The sequence below is a fragment of the Toxorhynchites rutilus genome, chromosome 2 (assembly GCF_029784135.1).
Source record: "Toxorhynchites rutilus septentrionalis strain SRP chromosome 2, ASM2978413v1, whole genome shotgun sequence".
NCBI classification, from domain to species: Eukaryota; Metazoa; Arthropoda; class Insecta; order Diptera; family Culicidae; genus Toxorhynchites; species Toxorhynchites rutilus.
This window is the reverse complement of record NC_073745.1, coordinates 220407876-220427044: the sequence shown is the minus strand read 5'-3', so window position 1 is coordinate 220427044 and position 19169 is coordinate 220407876. Positions and strand designations below refer to the sequence as shown.

Below are 19169 nucleotides of genomic sequence, written 5' to 3'. Positions count from 1 at the left end.
TCGCCGTATGAAATTTCCTTGGGTGAAAATGAACACAACAAAACAGACAGCATAAAACCAAACAACCCGTTCTCGAGCGGGAACTCTCCTTGATTTTTATTTATGAAAATTGAAATAAATCGTTTCATATATCATTTTATTTTTAACACAACTGATAACATATATAATTTTACACTTGCACTTGTGCTAAATTTCTCACTATACACGATCATGAAAATTTACGAAGCAACCAACATTAAAGTTGCAAATTGAAATTTTATTTGCTAGAACTAATCGTATCACTCACCTTACTTGCAATATAAAAATGCCCTCGACTTGCATATATTTCCAATGCCGATTTCTACCGGTCAGCTTGGTTTTGATGTCTCTGTTAGAGAACTGCCGCATGTGTCTTCAATTTCGACCAATCAGAAGTGGGTATGTCCGTTAGTATAGGGGTTGAGAATTTTCAATTGTTCGATAGTTAATTTCATGACATATATTATTTTATTCAATATAAAATGTTTAAATTTAATTTAAACATTTTATATTAAAACAATTAAAAATGTTATGGAATGCCGAAATCGATTGACGCAAAAATTTCATCAATCCATCATGAAATGACTGAGCAATAAGCGTTTGAAATTGGACAATTTTCACGATGCGCTCGATTTTCGATTAATTTGTACCCCAATATGTTCCCGAAAGACGTAATCGTACGTAATCCTAACATTTTTGCGGCACACTGGCGTCAAAATGCTGACGGTTCCCTGTTAGTTGTCAGTAGAAAATGTAAAAATAAACAGTATTTTTGATCATAGTTTTATATAGTTTTTGTGGTAAGTGGAAAACAGTAAAATAAACCCTTTTGTTTCAAAACAAATTGATAGTCCTGAGAAGGACTGGAATGGTTATATAGGTTGTACGGAATCTGCTGCGTTTCAGTCGGATGTAGCAGTTTAGTTTTGCCAGCGGTAGCTTTATGGATTCGCATCTGCTTTCCTTGACTTTTACGTCATCGGCTTCTGTGCGTCGGTTTGCGAGGGTTTGATTGGCACCACCACAACGAGCTAAACGACGGATAGCGGGTGTGATACGATGCGATGCACTTCGCTCCTCTGCCTCCACTGCCTCCTTTGCCGCCTCCAATTGTCGATGTGAAGAGGAGCGCACCAGCAATGCACACTAGATTTAATTCGATGCACATCGCTGCTTCCTCTCCTTTGCTTCCTTTGCCACACCGCATCCATCGTTGGTTGCCGATGGCTTCCTCTCCTTTGCCGCACCGTATGGTGTTGGTTGATTTGTAGAACACTGCACACTAGAAGCCCAGATGTTTGCCGATCTGAGCGTTGAACGAGAATGAGAAATCGAAGGAAGGAAGGAAGGTATTGTATTATAGAGACTTTAAACTTTTTCAGTTCATTTGTCTCTAGCCTTGAGAAAGGCCCTTTGAAAACTCTACTCTACTCTACTCCAGCGCTACCACCTCCACCCTCTTGCCTTGAGAAAGGCACTCGATCCCTCGCCGTCCAGCTCGTCCAGCAACGATGTTGCCCAGTCGGTGTCCACGCAAAGAATGCGGAGAAATCGAAAAATGCTACCGTCCTTTTATATCAGTTGGTATGTGAGAAATAGGCGCCCCCACTCGCTCGACATGCAAATATTTGACTTATCGGGGACCGAAAGAAGCAAAGTAGTCGAAAAAGAAATGACGTCAATTTCGACCAATCAATACCGTTTGGATAGGGGTTGAGATTTTTCAATTATTCGATAGTTAATTACATGATATATATTATTTTATTCAAGGTGAAAATTTGTTATAGAGTGCCGCAATGTTTTGATGTAAAAATCTCATCAATCCGTCATGAAATGACTGAGCAATAAGCGTTTGAAATTGGACATTTTTCACGATGCGATCGATATTCGTTTTTCAATTTGTTTCAATATGTTCCCGAAAGACGTAATCCTACGTCAAAATTATTGGCAACCCTTTAAAATTGACCAATCAGCAGCTGGTCCGAAATTGACTCCCCATTGTCTGGTCTTGTTTTAGGTAAAAATTGCCTCCAATGGGACGCTGAGTGGTGCCTCGGCATGTCGAATAAGATGTAACTTACTGTATATACAATTTTTTTCCGGAGAGTGTAGAAACATGAAAAATGAAAAATCAAATTACCAAACAATCTTATAAACGTTCACAATCCTTTCGAACCCCATACACTCATGTTAAGCGTGGTCTTAATTAAAATCAAAATCCTAAACCTTTCATTCAAACGTAGTCCTAGGAATATTCATATACTGTTTGACCGAAGCCAAATATTTGACTATTTTTGATAGATAAAATCAGATCAACGTGTACTGATCCAATATATTCGACAAAAAAACACCACAAGCAAATATTCAGTTGCCTAACGTATTTTTTCGGTCTGTTCTTCGAACCTGCCGGTAAATGATTAGGTTACCTTTAATATTTCAGTCGATTTTTTTCCATTTGCGATGTTATTTTTCGCTGTTGATAGGAGTGGCAAACAAAATAGTGTTTGTACATATTTCAAACCAATTTTTATCTGTCAAAAAGTGTCAAATATTTGACTTCCGGACAAACAGTGTATGGTAAAAAGTAAAGCCTTTTCACTCGATGTATTGCAAACAATAAAACAAAATTGAAAGGCATGAAAGGCAATTTGCCTTTCAAAAAGGCACACTTTTTGAAAGGCAAATTGCCTATAATGAATTTTTTCACATTCCTCGTCAGGACACACTCGTTAGTTGGCAGCGCATGTGGAGTGAAGATGAGTTCGGTCGTTGGTTACACACGATTATCCCTAAGGTCTCGACGAGTGCATGGTTCAAGGGATTGAATGTAGGTCATGATTTCATTCGCGTGATATCTCGGCTTATGTCCAATCACTACAACCTAAACGCGCATCTCTATCGCATTGGGCTCGCAGCAAACAATCTTTGTGATTGTGGCGATGGCTACCACGACATCGAGCATATTGTCTGGTCGTGTATCCGGTTCCATGCTGCTCGCTCTCAGCTCTCTAGAGCACTGAGAGCAAAAGGCAGACAATCGGATATCCCCGTCCGGGATATCTTAGGTAGCCGGGATCCTGATCTTCTGCTTCATCTATACCTGTTCCTCAGAAACGCCGATGTCAACGTTTAATGATGTTTCCTTCGTTGTGTCCCCGTTTCATATCCCTCCTATCCGATCGATAAACTTTTACTTAGTCGCGGCAATACATACACACACTCTTTACAGATGCACGGGCCAAAGGTTGTGCAGTCCACTGATCATTCAACAAGAGCCAAAGGTTGTACCGCTCATGACAACTCTACACGAACTGATGATTGCGCCGGCTAGTGACCATTCTATCCTGGATTCCTCGAGTCGAGAAGACGCACCACGCTAGATATGGGGTACAGACTAGGGAGCATTTCTGATTAATGGGCAGCTGCATCCCAATAGGAAGTAGCCCGTGTCGGGCACACGTATAGAGCATCGAAGACTGCAACATACCAATTATGAGAACACTTGTAATACTAACCTCGAGCCAACCGCGAGTAATCGGTTACATATTACTAACATAGTTGTAAGACAAAAATTGTCAAAATATTGGACTCCCGGCCCCGTCAGGCTAACGCCACATGTACCTTAATAAAAAATATATTTTGGGAAAAAAAATAAAATAAAAAAAATCAACGAAAATCCGTAGATTCTAGAAGGTGTACTGATTTACACGATAACATATCAGATATTTGTAGTCTGAATTTATTGGGAAAACGAAAATCGCCTCCATTGGGAAGCGATATTTTTCACATACCTACCCCTCCGGAGGATCTGGTCACCCTTCTAAACGTGAAGTCAACTAACATTCCAATTGGAACCGAGTGTTTGGTTTTTGACGACCGTACAAATCTGTTTGACATTTCACTGGGGTGAGTGGGAGTGGGACAGCGATATAACAATATTCGTCCCCCCGCATTTTGATGGTGTAGGAGGAAAACACACGGCGAATGGCAACGTAATTTCCAACTAGAACGAAGGGGATGGCATATGGATGGATCGAAGGCGAGACCGAAAAAAGGCAAAAAGAAGGAAAATAACTTTTTAGCAGCTCGTTGTCGTCGTCGCGTTTTTCCACACACAGCCAGCATTAAGCGGTGCGTTCTTTGGCAGTGCTCTGATTTTTCTTCTCTGCGCCTACAAATTGTCCCCCGTGTGTATATGCGAGAAGTCCGCATTCTAATAAGAAAGTGGCCTCCCGTGCGTTTCGGCGTGTAGAACATTTCGCTTTTATCGGTTCACAAGTCACAGTCCTCGGTGGAGTCCTCCCGTGTGCGTAAATGTGTTCGGTGCTGTGTACTTGCGGAAAGTAGCAAAAACTCACACTTCCCCGATTGTCGAATCCCCCCGTCCATTCGCAGCAGCAGCAGCAGTGCTTGTGTGATTCGCGATCCTTGCCTCCCGCGTTAATGTGAAAAATCCTAATCGGAAAATGCTATAAAATTGTGAACCGTGTGAATGTGCTAGCCGAGTGAACCAGTTAGAACCGAGCGAAACGCCAGAATTGGTCGGGGAGAAAAATTCGCGAATCCAATCCTCACACGATTCCCATCGGATTCGTTTGCGAGAGTGCTGTTTTGTATCGCCACCGCTGGGGGCAATACTGAATTGGATAGTGTTAAGTGAAGGTGAAACAGAAGAAAAACGAACGAGTTCCAACAGGATTATTTTCCGAGCATTCGTAGTGTTTTTCGATCGGCTGGGTGAGAATCGACGGGTGGAAGCAGCTGGATTCAAGATAACCGGATCGGATTTGGTCCGCCAGGAGGGCTATTGGCTGGGTCAAGGGTGACTTCTAATAGCTGTGTTCCAAAAGGAGCAGTTGACAGCAAGAGTGGAAGCGGGAGAGATAGAGAAGCGAAAAACTTCACGGGGATGTCGCAGTTTCAGAGGGTCCCCAAAATATATGTTCATGTGAAAAAGTGGAAAAAAAAATAAGCAAGAAAAGAGCGAGCGAGAGAGAATGACACCGAGCTGCTGCCAGAGATTGACTGTGTCCTGCTGCGGCTGTAGCAGCAGAGCTGATAGCGGTCCGGCGTTCAGTGTTGCCAGATGGTTGGATTCGGTGCAGATTCGATTTGTTTTGGTTCTAAACTCACATGGCACTACAATTCATAGTGAGATTCAGAATGTAGTATTGTTTATGTTGTTTTCATCAGAACTTTTCGTTTACCAACGTTGCAAATCTGTGATTGGTAGATTGAATATTTGATGAAAATGTAACAATATACACTGCCTTGCATCTAAAAGCAAAACTATGTGAATATAATGACTCTTCTGTCCAGTGTTGGAAAAAATCATCTTCGCTAAAATCAAATGCACAGATTTTCGGGCTAGGTTGCATCGAAAACCTATATATTCCAAACGAAAATTAAAATGACAGATCCAGGCAACCATTGAATATGAGCAAATGAACTTTTGTCCTTCAATATGTTTTGATGTTTATTTTTTCCACCCAGTGTCATTTTCATCTTGATTATCGGAAACGTCAGAACTGAATTTCATTTCAGCCAAATGAATATCAGCTGTTGTTAACTTCTAACCTGAGGCTGCTGTGTGCGGTTGGGTTTTGCAGTTGCCGGATGCCGTAATCGGGAATACCTTATGAAATTCCCGATGTCGCAAATGACTTGACGGTAGCTAAAACCATTCGTTGTATCCATTCTGCATATGCCGCGTTGCTACCGTCTCGCCAAATAAAATTTATTTTGAACTTAAATTCACTGCCAGAACAAATATCGTTTCGGATGTGATGAATATCAATTTGTTGCTTTTGATATACAAAGTATAAATAACAGCGAAGTTATGAACAATGTCACATTCATTCATTATAGCAAATTTGCTCATGCAACAGCGATATGACCAAAATGAACTCGTTTGTTATTGTCATCAATATAATGAGGGCAGTGTGTTTCAAGCTAAACAAAAAAGTCATCGTGAATATTTGTTGATATTCTAAGACACTGCTTCTGTCAATAAAAATCTTTTTCTAATAGCAAACAAAAAAAGGAGAAAGGTGGTTCTAAACCGATTTACAAATTGTAAAGGCCATAAAGTACCTGAAATATTAATTTATGAACCATTGAATTTCTACCAGTTGATGTGGTTCACGAATGTGATAAAAGGAATACAGAGGCTGAATCAGAAGTACGTTTTTGGTCATCTTAAGGTGAAGGTGGAAGCTAGCCACCTTCGCCTGAAAATCACTAATTTTGCGTAACAGTGTGAAGAAAATTGTCGTTTTCGCACACTTCCCATCAAGTAAAGGGTGTGTCACATCAAATTGCATCACGGAAAAAACGCTGTAGAAATTCGCCCAGTAGACCGATCCTTTTGAAAATTTTAGACAGTAAAATAAAAACTATTAAACAACTTTTGGCATTTTCTTTTTATTCATACTTCGAGCCCAAGCCCGTATGCTCGCACCTTCCTCTTTACCCCGTCCATAAGGTTCTGTACAACGTCAGGTTGTAGTTTTTTTCGAACAGAAATCCATTTTCTCTTGAAGTCCGCCTCCGATTTGACAACTTTTGGGTTCTTCCGGAGGGCCTGCTTCATAATCGCCCAATATTTCTCTATTGGGCGAAGCTCCGGTGCGTTGGGCGGGTTCATTTCCTTTGGCACGAAGGTGACCCCGTTGGCTTCGTACCACTCCAACACGTCCTTTGAATAGTGGCACGAAGCGAGATCCGGCCAGAAGATGGTCGGGCCCTCGTGCTGCTTCAATAGTGGTAGTAAGCGCTTCTGTAGGCACTCCTTAAGGTAAACCTGCCCGTTTACCGTGCCGGTCATCACGAAAGGGGCGCTCCGCTTTCCGCAAGAGCAGATCGCTTGCCACACCATGTACTTTTTAGCAAACTTGGATAGTTTCTGCTTGTGAATCTCCTCCGGAACGCTTAATTTGTCCTCTGCGGAGAAGAACAGGCCCGGCAGCTGACGAAAGTCCGCTTTGACGTAGGTTTCGTCGTCCATTACCAGGCAATGCGGCTTCGTCAGCATTTCGGTGTACAGCTTCCGGGCTCGCGTCTTCCCCACCATGTTTTGCCTTTCGTCGCGGTTAGGAGCCTTCTGAACCTTGTATGTACGCAGGCCCTCCCACTGCTTGGTCCGCTGGACGAATGAACTTGACAAATTCAGCTTATTGGCGACATCCCGGACCGAACTTCTCGAATCACGTCTAAACTGCTTAACTACGCGCTTGTGATCTTTTTCACTGACGGAGCATCCATTTTTGCCGTTCTTCACCTTCCGGTCGATGGTTAGGTTCTCGAAGTATCGTTTTAGTACTCTGCTGACCGTGGATTGGACGATTCCCAGCATCTTACCGATGTCCCGATGTGACAACTCCGGATTCTCGAAATGAGTGTACAGGATTAATTCACGACGCTCTTTTTCGTTCGACGACATTTTTCCAAATTTACGAAAAATTGACAGTGAAGCATGGCCAACGTGATCTATACACTCTTATCTGATTATAAGCGAAAGCTGAAGATATAATTCTTAAAAATAAAATTTCTATAGCGTTTTTTCCGTGATGCAATTTGATGTGACACACCCTTTAATATCAACCAAACTCTAATCGATTACTCACAAGATATTAAATTTTCATCTGCTGTCGCACTGTATAGTGAAAAACGTCGGAAAACTCGAGCTAGTGCTCTGAAAGTTAAATTTTCATTTTTTAATCTTTGGCAATGGTTTTGTTTGTATTGGTGAAAGCATCGTTATTTTTTCGACACTGATGCCAGACAACATCAACGAAACAGCTATAACAACCACTCCATTAATTTTTTTTCCTGAGTCATATCGTTGATGTCATGAAAATCAATAGAATAAAATTGTGTTGATATCAATACAATTATTATTTTTACGTTTAATGGGTCTATAATGTAAATTTTAGCAACTTTAACATTGGGTATGAAAATTGTATTGCAGAGCTCGGAACACTGCCACGGCTGCCTATGCTTTCAAAAACAGTAAACGGAAAAGTATTACATTCAATCAAAATGCCTCGGCCAACGAAGGGCGTTAATGCTCTCCAACGTGAATATGTGAAAACAATACGATCAACGAAGGAAAACATTAAGGAATTATCCACATCGGGTTACTATGCGGAAGAACTTGTTAATACCAAAAGGGCCCCAATTTGCATGTGTTATAAATTATCTCATGTTACGCTCGCGTATAATCAGAATTTTACATCATATGCAAGTGCACCTTCTATATATATTTATACTTGCAATTGTTCATCGGAACATATTTTTTTTACAGCTTAAATGCATTTTTATTCAGTTGTTTGTTTTTGGTAATACATATTTTTACAGTGCAAGTGATACAGTCCGAGCTTTTCATCTTTGATACTGTTTTTTTTAATTCAAATCATACTATTGTGCTAATGTTAATTTGTAATTTGGCATGAGCGCACCACCTTTATGGTATTATTTGATGTTTTTAATCGGAACATATTGTTTATACGTTTTTCTTTAGTATTGAAGTGTTATTTTTTTTTCAAATGTATTCAAAGACTCGTGTCAATGAAGCGCCACACAGTCTGATAAGTGAATTGATCTATTTACGTGTGCTTCGCTCTTCTCTCACAAACACTATTACCCCATTTTTACATGTGGATTTACCTATACTACTACAATGACTAGCTTCCACCTTCACCACGAGTCTTTGAATAAATTTGAAAAAAATAACAATTCGATACTAAAGTAAAATGTATGAACGATATGTTCCGATGAACAATTGCAAATATGTTCCGAATTGCGATATGTTCCGATGAACAATTGCAAATAACTTTTGAGCAATTGTAATGTAACCATGTACGAACTTTATATGACTTGAGCTCTGGGTCTTGGCATAACTTGAATCCTCGATTCCATCACATTTTGTTGACACTTTGCTTCATATTCTCCTTCAGGATGTTCAAGTAAACCTTCTGATCCATTACACGATCGATAAAAACCAATTTATCCATTGAGAATTAACTTTTCATATATTTAATATGGAACTTTTCCATCATTGACAAATGAAAAAACAGGAACTGATTGGGAAGAATAATCTTTAGAAGCTTTCCTGTTGATTGTACTTGATTGAAAAATCACAAAACGAAATGCATTTGATCGCAGTATTATATGGATAGAAAAAATTAAAATAAACGCTTTGGCTTGAATGTAATTTTCAATTCCAAGGGGAATTGTCAGATTATTTTTCAGCAGCGATAACATCTTTTCGGATTCTTCTCGATGCTCGATAACCACCAAACGAAAAGAGGTGCGCGCGTGTATATATGTGTGGCGGTTGCTCCGATGCCTCAAGCCAATTTTCGATGCTGTTACTTTCATGGTCGCCTTTTCAGTGGCATCACTCTCCTCCCGATGGATTCCCTTCTGGCCTAAGGTGCACAAACAGGCTCTTTGCGACACCGCTCATCAGTGCTTTCATGATGAACGAAGTTAGCCTTCACACCAATACAGCGGCAACATGCTCCAATCGCTGTTCAATTATAAGTGAGTGGATTTCCGAGCGTTCGCTCGCTCATATACCGAATGGTGATTTCAATAGCCTGTTTTGAAAGCAATTTTAAGGCTATTGAAACAGGTTTTTGGATCGAAAACGACGTCTCGTGGCTTCAGTTCATACAACACCCAATTTCCTATCTTTCGGATCATTGCTTTTAAACGATCGGATATGGTTTGCTGAGCTATTCCAAGTGTATCTACAAGTTCTTGTTGCGTTTGTGACGGATCTTGATCCAGTAAAGCCTCCAATTCTTCATCTTCAAACTTTTTTGGCGGTCCGGAACGTTCTACGTCTTCCAAGTCAAAATTACCACTTTTCAACCGTGCAAACCACGTCTGACACGTTCGCTCAATTGGAGCATGGTTACCATAAACTTCCATCGAAATGCGATGCCTTTCCGCAGCTTTTTTCTTCATATTGAAGTGGTGAGGTAGCGCTCCCCGCAAAAATACTCTCGTTGGTACGAAATTCGACATATTCGAATTGGCAAATACTATGTTGTTTACGATGAAAAAGACGCGCAATGACAGTAGCTTTCCAACGAATGTCTGGAAATTTGATTCACTGGAATAATAATCAAGTTACGCCATCTGTTGTAAAGAAACTTACCAGAACACCATTGTCAGAAACACATTTCGTTCAAGATTCAGTTGCTTGTTAAAAACTTTTGTTCATTTGTTCATTTTTCCTCGGGTTATGTCAAACAGGAAGGCATGTCTACAAAAAAAATGTAAGGAGTTGTATCTAGGACACGACCGCATATTTTCGACGTAGAACTACACAATTATATTATGCAATCCACTTGTTTACCACTTCGAATATTATTTTAGAATGCATCGAATGTTCTTCGTTACAAATAAGTTTGATGAACGCACTTCTACGTTTGATATGATGCTTAGGACTACCAAAATATGTGAACGGAAAAATTTTCAAACGATCATTGTGTTTTACATTTCTCTTTGAAATTATTGCACATCTCATGTTTACGTAGCTCTCGAACCGCGAAAGTTCATTCACCTCTAGTGTCTGAAATGAAAAATTTTAATTCCTGTAGGAACTGCAATAATTATAGTAGCTGAAGTAAAGTAAGCTCGAGTTCTGTTAAGAAATGTTCGAGCTATAAGCATTCGAAGTATGGGTAGGTTTAGCACACAAATCGGCAGAACAAATGTATGGGAAAAAGGAAGTTCTTCCAGTTTTCATGAATTTAAACCGTTTAGAGATTAGCGAATTGTAATGTATAGCATATCAAACAAATCTTAGAGAATTTCCGATTCAATTGGTATGCAAATCATGAGAATTCGTTCACAGTGAAAATAGTTATTAACGTTAACTTTATTTCATAAAAACGTGACCTGTTTTTGATTTGGCACCCTTCCTGAAAGACGTAGTTCTACGTCAAAAAAGATTGTGTAGAATTGAAGAATAAGGATAATTTTAAATGAAAGAAATCTTGCTGATAACTACATTACTGGTAACGTCTTTATCTTTATTGTGAAAGGGACCGTTCAAGTTATACTGAATTATAGACATTTTAAAATGTAATGCAATCTTCAATATACGAAAGTCTGCATTTCGAAAAAAAAACACAAACGAATCGAATGCGTCATCCAACCGTCTGGCAATCCTGTAGTAGCGCGCTGGAACGGGACAGTGTGTGAAAGGTGAAGAGAATGAGTGAGAGGGAGAGAGCGAGTGCAAGGGAGAACAATACACAAAACGCGGTGTATGCGATTCGATCGCGTGCCGTATGGTAAACCGCCACCGCCGTTTCTGCTGGATTTTGACATAAGCCTCGATGGGCTGGCTCGACTAAATGTTCTGGAGGAAAATGAGCAATATCGCCGCCACCCTTCAGCTTGTCCTTTTTCCTTCCTTCTTGTTTTATTTGGAGGATTCGTCACTCTCTTTCGCCGAAATGCCAAAATGTCACCAAACCGGGCGAGAGGGAAGAACAAGAATCACAAGCTCTCGGTGTCATAAACGGCATGCACCGTACCCATACACTACGGTTGCCCTCTCAGTTCTATAATTATCAAAAATTCGTGTCTTCGTTGGCGTTGATGCTTTTTTCCTGTTTCTCGTCCCCTCCCCTCTGGGTGGGTGGGTGCTAGTAAGCGCGGTGGAAGTGCCGGTCAGCCTATGGGAAGGAGCGGGTGCGCTAGGGGGGCGCGATGATAATTCTTCCCTCGTGACCGCTGCTGCCGTGTCGTCGGGTTGGGTGGTTTGTAAATGTCTGTGGTCGGTGTAGCTGTGTGTAATACATGCAGACGGAACAAGCAAATTGATGCGAAAAGTGAACGCAGAAACAGAGGGAAAAAAACATTTTCATATAAATATATTTTCCAAACCAATCCGCTTCTGAAATGATCATTATCTCTTTGTTGGCCGGCCCGGTGTTCTATGGCGGGCCTTTGTTTTGTTAGTGGTTGTTAGTAGGTCATACGGCAAAAGGAACCAAATGAAGGAATGTAAGAAAATTGCACCCCGGAGGGAACAGTTGAAAAGGCAAATGTGGACTGAAAAGAGTAGTAGGGTGGAAGTAATCACAGCTGATAGGAATCATTATCGAGCGAGAAGAATTGATATATGATATTGTTGTAAACACTGGGCGAGAAAGGTGGTTTGGATCAGAATCGGATGTAATGGATCGATCAAATGTTCGCGTTTTTCTTTTTACATTTCCGAAAACATAACTAGACATGTGCCGGCTTTGTTTTGTTTCGTGTCAGTTTCCAGTTTCCAGTGTAACTCTGGGAATCTGTTTGAAAAATTGATTGTGGTAGAAATCACAGTAGAAATCGTATGCTTGTTAGATACAATTTTCCTGAAAGTAGGGTTGGCTTAGTTCTGGCAAGAATGCGCAATATTATTCAGATCTGTGGGAAACTTTGAGAAAATAATGGATTGTATTTACTATTATACATCGAGACGATTAAATACAGACAGCGAGTTCCAACAAGTGAATACTAGACGTAGGTACGAATATTGTTTGTTTATTAAAAGGGCATTATGACTGAAACTTCAGTCAACAAAACCGATGTTTCTTTCGCTCAGATACACCGCTGAAGGCATGAAACGACAGTCATAACAGAAGAGAATCTTAGACCATTGAACCCAAGATGGCCGCCTTTAGTAGCCAGCATAGAAAATCATGAGCATAGAAATCATAACCCAAAATTAAAAATGAAGTGCTCCGCGTGATTCTTCAGCTGTGATTTTAATTGTAAATCGTCAAGAAAGCTTCCGGATGGATATCCAAACATCGCTTGCCAAAGGAAACTATCCACCGTAATCAAATATCAACATATATGACTCCAAACATTAAACAATACGTGAGTCCCCTAAGCACGAGCCCTGTTTTATGCTGCCTATGCTCAATTTGATTTGGATGGGATAGGGTTGCCAGAGCCCCGATTGAACCCGCTCCAACACTCCTATACTCGCACGAAAACAGACTGTAAGCTTCTCTGTAATATTGCTTTTGTGTATTTTAATGCGTTATTGGTATTTATTCAATGAAAAAGATGTAATTGAATTAAACAATTTCCAGAAAATATTTTTTCTTCAACTTCATTCAGTTTTAATAGTCATTTAATGCAGCCACCTCATTCATTCTCGGTCTGTCAAACCTATGCGGCGAGTATAGGAAGGTTGAAGTAGCTGTTGACACTTAGAGAAACTTATTTTCTCGAACCTCCGAGAGCGAACGAGACGAACTTGGTTAAAGTTACTGACCGAACTTGTTTCTTCCAATAAATGATGTACACAGATGTAGAATTGTATGGTAAGAGAGAGAGCTTTAATGACCTACTTCGGGCTTTTATATAATAACACGACATATGGAGAGGAAACAGATGAAATCAATATAATCCATAATGTTCAGACTAGTACAATTTAAGTTCATTGGATCCGATATTACTTAAACGTTTATAGCATGCACTGAATACTATTTCAAAGTACATAAAATACATCGTAAAATCAAACAGTAGCTATACATTCCGTCAACTATATACCAGGAATGTGTTTTTAAAGAAAATGCTTCATTTATCATCTAAATTTATATTATCGCCTTCAAAATAGGCCCCTTCTGGAGCAATACACTTTTTTCCACCGAACAATTCAGTCATCGAAACCCTTTTTCTAGCTGTATTCATAAACTGTCTTCAGTTCATGCAGTGAATTCTTTTTTATGTCTTCAATGCTGTTCCACGAAACGGTATTTTAAGTTTCGGAAATAGAAAGAAGACACAAGGCGACACATATCTGGAGACGATTTTTTTTCTCTCAAACGCCTCATTTTCAACGTTTCGGCACACAAAAAATTTTGTTTGCAACACAAATTTTCACACAATATCCATGACCAGTGCTCCCTTGGCCGAGTGGTTAGCGTCATAACTAACATGCCGGGTGTTCGGGTTCGATTCCCGTTCTGGTCGGGGGAATTTTTCGTCAAAGAAATTTCCTCCGACTTGCACTGTAATCACGCGTATTCTAGAGCTTGCCACTCAGAATGCATTCTAGGCGTGTTATTTGGCATAGAAATCTCAACTAAGTACAAATAAAAATGACGCAAGTAATACTACGTTGAGACGGCGAAGTTCCTCTAGGAACGTTAGTGCCATTGAAGTAGAAGAGAAGAAGAGATCCATGACCAATAGAAACGATCCATATCAGAAATCGAAAGTTAACTTGTTCTTAACGACGCTTTAAAGAAACTAAATGACAGATCGCGCACAAAATTGACATTAAGACCCAAAAACTCCAAATTTTGACGGCTGTGCGACACTAGTAAATGAAGTCTGATTGAGCTGATACTTTGCAGAGGGAGGTTTTTCGCGGGAATCAAACTTTTTTAAGAAAGTCCTGTTTGAGAATTCGAAATGAACATTTTCAATGGTACTCTAGGGAACATTTAAAATTCTAAATTGCCGGGATATATTTGACAGAATGTAAACGAATTCCGATTGAGCTGAAATTTAGCATACGGTATTTTTTTTATGGAAATCAACATTTGGCAGGAAGTTCCGTTTGAAGATTCGACATCACAATTTTCATTGGCAACCTACAGTAAAATCTGTTTTTATGTGAATTATTTTTGTGCCATTTTTTTTGTGAGGTTTTCTGTTCTTGTGCGGTTTTTTTTGTGCGGTATTTGAAAAGAAGCATATTTGACGAAGTTATCGTCCATTTAGTTTTTTTCGATGGTTTATATGCATTTCAGTGTGTAACAGCATATTTGCGTCTCAATTATACACTTCTGAAATCATTCCCTTCCTCCCATCAAATACTCGTTTTACTAAGTGTTTGTGTACTAGTTTTTCTAAGTGTTTGCTTGACATGATTTCTAACAGCAACACGTTTCGACATACAATTAAAAGCACAAAACCGCCACGCGCAACCGAAAAGGCAAACTGTCCCGTCGCAAAGCAGGGAAACAAAAGGAAATTGAATAATAATGGCGTGGATTTAAGTTATTTTCTCGAGGGAAACTATCTATCGCACAAAAAAATTTTTTTTTCAAAATTTCTACCGAACACGATTTTTTAAAGTTACTGGTGAAGTTTTGCGTCATTTTTTTATGCGGTCTCTATCCCGCACACAAAAAAATGTTTGCCTGTATACACATCACGTGTATGGAAACGATGAAGACGTATGGTAGTTCACCAATGACATTCTATTTTTGAAAAAATGTAAAGTAACACTATCTTTCATTTCAAAATATTAAAACAAGTAATCGTCGCAGACCTTTGAACTGACAAACCACGTTTTTGGAATGAAGTATTTGCAAAAGTCTTTGTATTTTCCCAAAAAAAATACATGAAGAATTGATTTGATTTGACAAACATCGGGTCAGCGGTTGACAGGTTATGATTTTTTGAAGAATCACAGTCTTTATAAATTTAGATTTTTCAGACCAGTCCAATCTGAGAAGGATCAGTGTTATGACGAAATGAAAAAGGGGTATAATTATTTTCGATAACGTACGAAGCTACCAAATGTTTCGAAATTACGAAAATTACGATCGTGTATCTTCTTTCTGTGGAATTGCTGCAAAAATTCAACCGTGAACCTAATCAACTATCCAAAACTACCTATCGATTTACCGAGCGTTCATTATTTTTCGAATTTTTGTTTATAAATGACGGTTAATTTTCATTGGAAAAAAAAAGTCTAGAATGGGCTAGAACGTTTCATCAAGCCAAAGAAAGTTGAATGATTGAACTCGATATATCTATATAATCTTGTTGTGGCCTTCGACGTTCAGCTTTTAAAAAACGTTTATTATAATCAACATACAGTTTATTATCTAAATATCATTTATTAAGCAAACGTGGACGGTCACGGAAAGAATTTGAATGAGAACTGAACAGCGTCGTGGGTTCTGCTGCTGGTATATATCGATGAGTAATGCTGATGCAGCGGAACGATGGCTATTGGCTGGCCGCGATCGTACGATGTTTGGAATGTGCTGATCGTGGTCCTTTGGTGTGCATATCATAACGTGATTCATCGGGGGGGTGAAAAAGTGTCGTCCTCGGCACTTGGTTGGTTATTCTGAATTCCTGGCAGGATGTTGTTGAGTTCGAGGTTTATCAACTTCTGGCGTTTCCTTGATTTCCTTTGTTGAGTAGCTTTCAGATGATAATAGATTAAAAATAGAATAATAATCAATAGAGTTGAGGACAGGGATGTCCCTCCTACTAGACTCCATTTCCATTTTTGGTCGGATTCTTGTTGAAGGAATACTTTGTCTAAATGTTTCCTGTTCGAGAGTGCTACTTCTTCTATTTTTGCCACATCGTGATCGTTTATGATTTGCTTTTTAATGGAAAGGTCATGAAGAGCTCCTTGGAATGTTTCAACTTCGCTAATTTTGTCGATTGAAGTAAAGTTGCGTTCCATGTAGGTAACCGTGCAGTTCGAGAAAGATATTATGAAACTTCCGGAAAGATGTCTGTTACTAGGTCCGCAATCGGAACGTAACTCCTGGTCTTTTGCATTAGTGATCAGGACCTTGTTATTAGCTATTAATTTTGCAGATGTTTCTTCACTTTTTTCCATCACACAATGCGGATCGTTGCCCATTATAAGTGGGTAAATGCATGAGTCTTTGAACTCTTTTGTGTAAATGTTTAATTGGACGTAGTTTTCTGGTTCCGTTGTGGTAAGGAGTTGTCTACCTTGTTTGATTACGAATTGGGGATATTCTTTTATAACAATACCGTTCTGATTTATTGGGTATATACGGATAATTGTTGATTCTTCCGGTTCCATTTCTGGGACGTGGATAATGTACAGTAAAGTATTTTCGCTAGTGGCTATTTTTGGGGTCACTAGATTGAGTGCTTCTTCAGGTATGTCCATTTGAATTCCTTGATTGTTGAGGATGGTTTTTATCAGGTTAATTTCTTTGCTGGATAATATTCTGCTATTGGTAACTCGCATTTTAGAGAAGAGTACTGCTTCTTGAATGTTGATTAGAATTTTGTTGATAGTGTCGATGTTCAGAATTGTTGTAATTATGTCGATATCGTCGAGGATGATTTGATTGATATGCTGTTTCTCAATTATTTGATTAATTGCGGTTGTTAATTCAGAGATACTGTTGCCAATCTGTTCGTTGATTTTGATTTGATGATTGTTCTCGCTGACTAGTTGGTTCAAGCTCCTGTTGATGATTCGTAGGTCTTGGGCGTCGGGGCTGCCGGCGATCCATTTCCATGCTGTGCCTATGATGTCCCATCTTCTGGTCCTCTTATGAATAGTTGGTTTAATTTGTAGAAAATTAGAATACAATTCGCGTATTTTATGCTTGCTAATCTGATTAAGTACATTATTATTCTTTTGATTATTGTATACCAAACTTGTAAGTTGGTTGATTGTTGACTCTAGGTCTGTAAGATTAATTGGATGTATTATCCTAATATTTCCCGTTTGGATTTTGCAAGAACCAATCTTCTGCATTAATATAAGATCGTTATGAAGATTTCTTATGGTGAGCTCCTGACATGAAATTCTTGAGATGACGATGATGATTCCTATGTATGAGATGAGCATCTGTAATACAATGTGAGATAGAAAGAGAAAAGTTATCTTTTTTTTGGTCTTTTAATTTTATTTTTGTGTCTTTTTATTTCGCAGTTATTTTTGAATGTGCGATCTGTTACTTCGTTAGCATTGGTTTTGTTGGCTCTAGCTTGTTTTTTGGTACGGATGTTGGGAATAACAAAAACTTCCTGTTTATCATTAATAATTGGAGGTTCCTCTTTCTTTGAATTTTGTTTTACAATTTGTTTTTGTGATTTTTCCATATTTAACTTAGCTTTGAGGAATAATTCTTGTGCGTCTTTAATTATTTCTTGAGGGTTAACAATATTATTTTGGTTAAAGAGAATTTCGTTTGGTGTGTATTGTGTTGAAGAATGTACAGTGTTATTATATAATGCTACAGATAATTTAACAATTGATTTTGTGCCCATAGTTCTGAATTTATGCTTGTTTGTATTAAATATTTCAATAATGGTAGAATGTGCACGTTCTATTTGTCCGTTGGATTCGGAAGATGCTGCGTAGTCTATCTGTGTTCCTAGTTGGCTGAGAAAGTCTTTAAGATGAATAGATCTGAATGTTGTTTCATGATCTGTTATGATTTGTCTGGGCACTCCAAATGTACTTATGTATTTTCCTAGTGCTTTTTGAACATGTACTAAATTCTTTGATTTTATAAATATCATTTGAAGATGTTTTGAAAATGAATCAATAAGTGACAAAAAGGAATGTTTATCTATTATGAATATATCCATGTGTATTCTTTCTAATGGTTTTTCGGTAATGGGCCTAGGAGAAATTTTTATGTTGAATGGTTTCCTCTCATATTTATGGGTATTACATATTTCACAAGAGTTTATAAATTTTCTCACTTTTATGCACATGTTGGGGAAAAAATAAGATCTTTTAATTTGAGCTTCAACTTCGGTAATACCGCGATGTGCCCTTTCATGTTCTTTTGCAATTAATTGGTCCTGTCTATTTTCATTTTGAACATCTTCTACCATTCGGTCTGTGAAAACAAAATGGCCTTTCTGACTAAAGTTTTCCTTGTAAGATTCCTGGATAGTTTGGATGAGGTTTTCTGGAGCCATGAGAGCAGTTTGTCTACCGTTATGAAAGAGTTTGAGAAAGTGTGTAACTTGATCTTTATCGAAAGAATTTTGAGATACTATAGTTCTGTGATAATTTTGGAATAGGGTTTCTTGTATTATGGTATCCAGTCGAGAAATTCTGAAAATCATTTGGTTACGGAAATAATTTAACGGGCGTTCGGAGAAATGGATGAAATAGTTGGAGGAGTCGTCGGCAGAGTGAATTGTTTGGGAATCGGAAAGGTTTGGATGGTTCTCGGGATTGTCCGATTGTGGGGGATTATTGGTGACAGATGCTTCACCGTCCTCTTGGTCTCTAGGATCTGAAATATTAGAAGATGTGTTATTATTTGTGATACAAACATTTGCTTCAATTGGCATTCTGCTTAAGGCGTCTGCTACAACATTGGATTTTCCTTCCTTGTATTTAATCTCGTAGTCGTAAT

At 38.9% G+C, this 19169-nt stretch overlaps 1 protein-coding gene across 1 annotated transcript in view; it reads left to right on the top strand.

Annotated features, from left to right (window-relative positions):
* Nucleotides 1-4079: 4079 nt before the first annotated feature.
* LOC129765467 (neurocalcin homolog) overlaps nt 4080-19169 on the top strand; it is a 433786-nt gene continuing 418696 nt past the window's right edge. Inside the window, exon 1 of the mRNA XM_055765827.1 lies at nt 4080-4755. The gene's annotated coding sequence lies outside the window, so the exon portion shown is untranslated. The remainder of the gene's footprint in view (nt 4756-19169) is intronic.